The sequence below is a fragment of the Lactuca sativa genome, chromosome 4 (assembly GCF_002870075.4).
Source record: "Lactuca sativa cultivar Salinas chromosome 4, Lsat_Salinas_v11, whole genome shotgun sequence".
Classification (NCBI taxonomy): domain Eukaryota; kingdom Viridiplantae; phylum Streptophyta; class Magnoliopsida; order Asterales; family Asteraceae; genus Lactuca; species Lactuca sativa.
In genome coordinates this window covers 206,634,658-206,642,975 of record NC_056626.2, presented here as the reverse complement: position 1 = coordinate 206,642,975, position 8,318 = coordinate 206,634,658, and positions in this window count along the sequence as shown.

Sequence of the window (8,318 nt, the reverse complement as noted above, 5' to 3'; positions counted from 1 at the left end):
TAGACAATTTAAATTTCAAACCCTAGATTTTAAAAGGTTTAAAATACAACCTTATACTAATATAATATTACAAGATTAATATATATATATATATATATATATATATATATATATATATATATATATATATATGTATATGTATAACTAAATGCTAGTCTTACCGTTAGTAGGCCTCCTTCACGAAGCCGATCTATAAGGTGGGTATAAGGTTACAGCCTATAAAATGGCACTTAATGGGTGTACACTCACACCCACCGCTTGCTTGATTGGTGGAGGGTCGTTAGCCGAACGGGTAGGATAGGGCAACCTCATCCTCTCATTAAAAGTTTATTAGGAAATACAAAGTAACTACACATATTTTTTAAAAATTTCCCAATCTTAGTTACTTTAGGAAAAGTGAATTGATGCAATCCCATGAAATTACACTTTGCACCCTTGCTAAGAAGTTAGTGGAGCGTGTGTGGTTTACCGACACACTAATTGGTTCTAAGAAAAGGTGGCAAAGGGTGATTCATTGTTTATCATAGTTCGATGGAGCGTGTGTGGCTTACCGGCACATCGAATAGGTGATCGTTACAATGAAGGCACCATGTGAATTTGCATAGTAATTCACACCCGCTTTGTGATCCTCGGTATCCCAGTCACAAACAAGAGGGGCATATCGAGATTTAAACATGCCATTGAATAGTTTCAATGAATCTCATCCGAACCTAGGAATTCTCAATTCATTTAGGACTAATAGTTAGGTTTTATGGTGGAGAATTAGTGAATCGGTATTCACTTACCTTCAATTTATTTACATGTTAGATTACGGCATCCCTTTTCTAATATGTAAATGTTGTTGTTGGATCCTAGCCCTAATTTTTCTTATTGGGTGATAATTAGGGATTCATATTCTAATTTATCTTTGTCCTTTCTATTTGTAGATGTCGAACTCCAACAACGCTTTTGCTAGTTCTTTCACGTTGATGAGCCTTTGCCAAAAGGTCACCTTCGATGGAATGAACTTTAGCGAATGGATAAGATACATTCGCACCATTGCTCGCTATGAGGATAAGGAGTATGTCCTCGATGAGAAGCTCGAGAAGATCAACCCTGAAATCGCTACTCCGGCTGAAATCACCGCTTTTGAAACTCATGAGCGAGATGCAACGAAGGTACATTGCATCATGATAGCCACCCTGAACTCCGAATTCCAAAAGTCCTATGAGGACATGTACTCGTACGAGATGCATTAAGACTTATTGGAGAGATACCACCAAAACACGAGACAAGAGCGTTATGAGATTTTCACTAACATGATTTCTGCTAAGATGGGTCATGGAGAATCTCTTACCGTGCACCTGCAAAAGATGCAAAGGTATGTCGACCGCCTTCGCAAGTTAAATGTTGACTTTGGGGAAGACTTGGCGATCGACATGGTGCTTCACTCTTTGCCTCCGATGTACAATCAATTTAGGATGACCTACCACATGAACAAAGAGGAGGTCAACCTAAGCAAACTCCAAGGTCTCTTGAGGGTCGCTGAGAGCAACTTCAAAGACAAGTCTGTTGCACCAACTCCCAATCCACCCGCTGCTCCTGTCTTGGCTATTGGTCAAGGAAAGGGAAAGAAGAGGAAGGCTTCGTCTAAGAACTATTGCAAGGTTAAAGCCCGAGATGATGCCTCTTCTAGTGGGACCAAAGTTGATCCCGCTAAGACCTGCCCTAACCCGAAGGAGGCAGAGTGTCACCACTGCCACAAGATAGGACATTGGAAGAGAAGCTGCCCGGAATACCTGTAAGCCATCAAGGAAGGAAAGATCAAGCCATCTTTCGCAGGTATATATACAATTAAATCTAACGATTCTAATCATGCTATTTCTTGGGTTCTTGATACCGGTTGTGGTTACCACATTTGTTCTAATGTGCAGGGACTAAAAAGAAGTAGGGATGTGGAGCAAGGAAGAATAAATCTAATCATGGGGAATAGAAGATCGTCGCCTGTGACCAAGATTGGAGTGTATTCTTTAGTTCTTAGGAATAATTTATGTTTAGATTTGAACAATTGTTGCTATTCACCAGAAATGGCTAGAAACATCATTTCATTTCATGGTTTATATAGACAAGGTTTTAGATTTTCTTTTAATAATGAGAATGGTTCTATTTTGGCTTATCTAAATGGTGTCTTTTACTTTCAAGCTATACCATGTAATGGAATTTATGAAACTGTTATGATTGTTGATAACTTAGGAAATGATGTTTTGAATATAGATTCTTCCACGGGTATGGATAAAGCATCCTTGTGGCATTGTCGTCTTGGACTTGTCAACAAGAAACGCATAGCCCAACTCCAAAAGGATGGAGTGTTGGAGTCATTCGACCTTAGGGAAGATGACACGTGTGAATCTTGTTTACTTGGAAAGATGACTAAATCACCCTTCACAAGTACGTGTGAAAGAGTTGAGGGCCTATTGGACCTAATACATACCGATGTATGTGGACCATTTAGATCAACCACGAAGGATGGGTACCGCTTCTACGTGACTTTTACCGATGATTATAGTAGATATGGGTATATCTATTTAATCAAGCAAAAGTCAGAAACTTTTGAAAAGTTCAAAGAGTTCAAGAATGAAGTGGAGAATCAATTGGGCAGGAAAATCAAGATGCTTCGATCCGATCGAGGAGGAGAGTACCTAAGTCTTGAATTCCTCGATTATCTCAAGGAGTGTGGAATAGTTTCGCAATTGACGCCTCCTAGGACACCGCAGTTGAATGGTGTGGCAGAAAGGCGTAATCGAACCTTATTGGATATGGTTCGCTCTATGATGAGTCGTGCTTCACTACTTATCTCTTTTTGGGGGTATGCCTTAGAGACTGCCGCCCATATCCTTAACCGAGTCCCTACTAAGAAGGTTGCCAAAACACCTCACGAGATGTGGACAGGAAAAGCTCCCTCGTTGGAACATATCAAGATTTGGGGTTGCGAGGCTTTCGTAAGACGAGATACTCACGACAAGCTCGAACCCCGAAGTGAGCAATGTATTTTCATCGGCTACCCGCAGACATCCTTTGGATATCTCTTCTAAAGACCGAAGGACAAGGTTGTCTTTGTTGCGAGGAGAGGAGTTTTCCGAGAGCGAGAACTCATAGGCCAAGGAGACAGTGGGAGGCAAATCGAGCTTGAAGAGATTCAAGAGTCGATAGATGAAGGAACCTCTACCACTGGCACTCAACCCGGGGAGGAAACTTCGGTTGAACCGATTGACGAATCCTTACCTCTAAGACGTTCCGATAGAGTTAGAGTTCTACCCCAGTTTTATGGTTTTCATATTACTACCGAAGGGGACACGTATATTAGTGATGGTACACTAATAAATCTTGATGAACCTAATAGCTATAAGGAAGCCATGACAGGCCCGGAGTCTGCGAAATGGAAAGAGGCAATGGATAGCGAGATCCAATCCATGTATGATATCCAAGTTTGGAATTTGGTTGATTATGTGCCCGGACATAAGACCGTTGGGTGCAAATGGATCTTCAAGAAAAAGACCGACATGGATGGAAACGTACACACATATAAAGCGCGATTGGTTGCGAAGGGCTTTACTCAAACTCCCGGAGTTGACTATAATGAGACCTTCTCACCAATTGCAAAGATAAAATCTATTAGAGTGATGCTAGCGATTGCCGCATTTCATGATTATGAGATTTGGCAAATGGATGTCAAGACCGCCTTCCTTAATGGAAAGTTGGCTGAGGATGTTTACATGGCTCAGCCAGAGGGGTTGTGGATCCGAAGCATCCGAATAGAGTGTGTAAGCTTGAGAAGTCCATTTATGGACTTAAGCAAGCGTCTCGCAGATGGAATCTTTGCTTCGATGAGAAAGTCAAAGAGTTTGGATTTGTACGAAGCGAAGATGAGTCTTGTGCATATGTCTAAGCCAGTGGGAGTATAGTAAGCTTCCTCGTTCTATATGTCGATGACATATTACTCATAGGAAACGACATCCCGACTCTGCAGGAGGTTAAGTCCTGGCTCGGGAAGTGCTTCGCTATGAAGGACCTCGGAGAGGCTTCTTACATTTTAGGAATAAGGATAGTAAGAGAAAGAAGTAAGAGACTAATTGGACTTAGTCACAACACTTACTTGGAGAAGGTGCTAAAACGTTTTAGTATGGAAAACTCGAAGAAGGGAGAATTACCGATACAAAGTAATGCCAAGTTGAGTAAGACTCAAAGTCCGAGTACCGAAGCTGAAATAGCAGAAACGAGCCGAGTACCATACGCTTCTGGAGTTGGCTCAATCATGTACGCTATGACTTGTACTCGCCCTGATGTAGCCCTCGCTTTGAGCATGGTTAGTAGATATCAAGGGAACCCTGGCAGAGCCCATTGGATTGCGGTGAAGAATATCCTTAAGTACCTTCGGAGGACAAAGGAATGGTTCTTAGTCCTCAGGGGGAGTGATGAATTGAAGGTGCGAGGGTATAGTGACGCCAGTTTTCAAACCGACAGGGACAACTACCGTTCGCAGTCGGGCTGGGTCTTTACCCTAAATGGAGGAGCAGTGACATGGAAAAGTTCCAAGCAGGAAACCGTAGCTGATTCAACGTGCGAATCAGAGTACACTGCAGCGAGCGAAGCGTCGAAGGAGGCAATATGGCTTAAGAACTTCATCGGTGATCTTGGAGTTATACCTGCCATAAAGGAGCCCATGGAAATTTTCTGTGATAACGAAGGAGCGGTTTCCTTGACCAAGGAACCGAGGGATCATGGTAGATCATGACATATCGACAGAAAATATCACTTCATTAGACATCGTGTAGAAGAAGGACAACTCGTAGTGAAGAGGATATCATCAGAAGATAACCCAGCAGATCCACTTACGAAGGGACTGAGTAGGGTTAAGCACTTGCAGCATGCTAGGAGTATTGGGCTGAAGGATGATATTAGCATAGATTAGATAGTAGTAGAAACGTGTAATAGATAAATGTAATTAACATTTGATGATTAAATAAAGGAGTTTTATTTATGATTAATGTTACTATCTTGTGTTAATTGTTTAGCTATTGTTTCACTTTGAATGTTTTGACTTCCAGAATAATTGAGTTTATTAGGAAGAATCGAATTGTTCAAATTGTCCACAATCGTTCATATGTTGGAAGTAGATATGAAAGAAGATTGTCATGAATCGGTGCGTAGATTGTCTAAATGGTATTAGACATAGCAAAGGGTTGATGCGACGTTCATGAGTGCTTATGAACTGGGTTTGAGCATTGGAACAAATCCGCGCTTGCTGGAATCACCTTATGGAATATGATATAAAAGGGTGATCGCAAGACGATAATATCATATAGTCTTAAAACCTAGATATATGGTTTATTATTTGCTAATTGATTGTACATTGATAATGCGAAAATGCATTGCTAACTCAATGTTATAAAACGCATTGTTGTGTATAGTTGATTATTGAATAAGTAAATGCATATAAGTCGAAGTTTATCTGTAAGTTTTATCTAAGAAGGTAAAAGCGATATCTCGGCCGCTCGATGATTTGATTTGACTTATGTGTCGGGCCCGGTCAGAACTGAATTGATGTGTTCGATTAAGTTCTATGTCAAATAAATCAGAGATCGAGAAACCTAAATGCTTGACTAACCATTCCATAGGATTGTCAGCATGATATCTAACAGAGGACTGTACGATCCCTTATCTGAAGGACAAGATTGATTAGATCAAAGTTTGACAGCGTCTTTGAGAGATACGATTGCAAACCGAATTATACTTGTGCATATAGTTACTAGACTTATCCAAGTGGGAGACTGTTGGAATAGTGTCTAAGGCTGCAACTATATTAGGCAAGTAATTGACCCGGTTGTGCATAGTCCTTTTGGGTTGCCTTCACCATAGCAACTTGATAGGATGATTTATTAAGAGAGAGTAAATATTATTAGTATATTATGAGAATAATATATTGTTATTTGATTAATATAAGTCATAAATTAATTGGAATTAATTTGGTGACTTAAAGAGATTAATTAAATAAGAGGGTATAAACTATCAATTGTTTGATAGTTAAACTTTAGACTATAAATCCATATAGATATGCATTGGACGGATTCTAGAAGCTATGGATAGCTTCAAATTGTCCAAGGGGTTATCTAAGGAATGGATTTGGATAGCCTTAAGAGAAGATTATCCAATTAGGGTTTAGGTTGTAACCCTTAAGGAGTCTACAAGTATAAATAGACCCTCTGGCAAAGGGAAATCGAACTTCATCTAAAGTAAGAGAACCCTGGCCGATCTCCTCCCCTCTCCTCTCGCCCAAATCATCCTCCTTGCTAGTTGGTGTTTGTAAGCCATTAGAGGAGTGACAATTGTGACTCTAGAAGCTCCAAGACAACAATATCAACAAGGAATTCAAAGGTATGATTCTAGATCTGTTTCAATATTGTTATTACACCTAAATAGTCATTAGAAGTCTTGGATTCAAAGCATGTTTTTATTAGAAAGCCTAGATCCAAGCATTAGGGTTTTGCATGCGCACATAGGAAAGTTCTTATGGCTAAAACCCATCAGAAATTAGAGGTTATGTGTAGCAGAATCCATTTATATCTAGATTAAAGCTAAATAGAGAAACTCAGCAACCCCGGAAGAGTAATTGCAAGAGATACTCGCACTACTCAGGCACTTCGTCCATCCCGTTACAGATGAGTAGTGCCTAGGACTAACCACCTTCTCATGCGAGAAAAGTCACCATCACCCTATAGACGATCGACCGCATTCATCGAAGTGAATAATAGAATGCTAAGAACCACATGACCACCTCCGCAACCAAGAATACTTGAATAAAGTAAAATGGTATGTTGCGTTAAGCCTTATAACCCAGATCATAAAGAGATTTTAGACTCGACATCAGTCTAGGTGTTAGTCGATGGGTTATACAAGAACACGCGCTTCCTATTAACTGAAGGGAGCCAAATCATTGAGAATAGGGCATGTCTTAGAGATTTGTTGGACTACTAAGTGCTCCAAGGAATACTATCCCTACAGAAATAGTAGAACCACCTCCTGAAATAGTCCAGCACTTCAGAAAATCTCTAAGAGCTAAGTTAGCCCTGATCTGAGACTGCTATCCATGAAACAGCGAAGCGAGTAAGAGCATGATTCTTTCCGATTAGGGAATCATGTTGTGAAATCATCTTTTAAGATGATAATGAAAATTTAAAATTTTCTGAGCATCGTCTGGTAAAATCCCCTATCACACCGACTTTGAGAGTTTCCGTTAGAGACACCTCAAGAGTTAGAAGTGCAGGTCCATTTTGCACTAGGTCGATATAGATGCCACGTAACCAATAGATACCAGTATATAGCCAATATATCCGATGATCTAGAAAACCTCCGAAAGCCAATCAGTAGGAAATACGAATCAGAAGACGACCTGGGCCTTCTAAGAACCAACTCGGGGAACCACACCCCAGTAAGAGAGAACTTTTTGAACTTCAGAATGGCGATCACGCATAGTGATGATCTAACCATAGAAGTACATTATGTTCTGAGTACTGGAAATCTCTATCTTCCCAAGAGTGTAGGACCATCCGAGATTCTTGATAAGAATTGGTCCAACCCGCGTCGGACCACAACTTCTGTTGGAATTCCATAAATTCTACCCGAACCTATCCACATATTAGACTTGAAAAAGTGTTTTTCCAACGCGACTCTCCAAATCCCACTCGTCAAGATCGAAATCAATAAGAGCCCAACTTCGTGTAAGAACCCATAGAAATCATGGACCGAGAGGTCAAGCGACCGGAACCAATCCGCATCCCGTTAGTAAAGGTTCGCTGGAACGCCAAGCGAAGACCTAAATTCATCTAGGAGTGAGAAGACCTGTTGAGTCTAAAGCATCCTTATCTTTGGCTTCGCTCAATTTCATTTGCATGTGTGTGCTTGAACTCGAATTTTGGGACGAAATTCCCTCTAACGGGGGGATGATGTGACAACCCGAAATTTTCATTTGTATAAACTCCGTTGTTAAGAGAAAAACTTTGAGACACGCTTGAACAAAATGGTTAGAACAACTATATAGCGGAATAGTTAATCTCGAAGGATCTGTTAGCTCAACAATAATATTAATAGTTAGAGGTTAGCGAGTTAGATGCGGAAAGTAAAGTAATGTAAATGAAAAGAATTGTTATATCAATAATACACGTAAGTTGATTCATAACTTGCAATGCATTCAAACCAATGTTAGTAAGTGAGATCAAACTTAGTGAATAAGTCACAAGGACTTGCTCTGAAGAGAGATTATAATCTGATATGTTTAAGTAAGA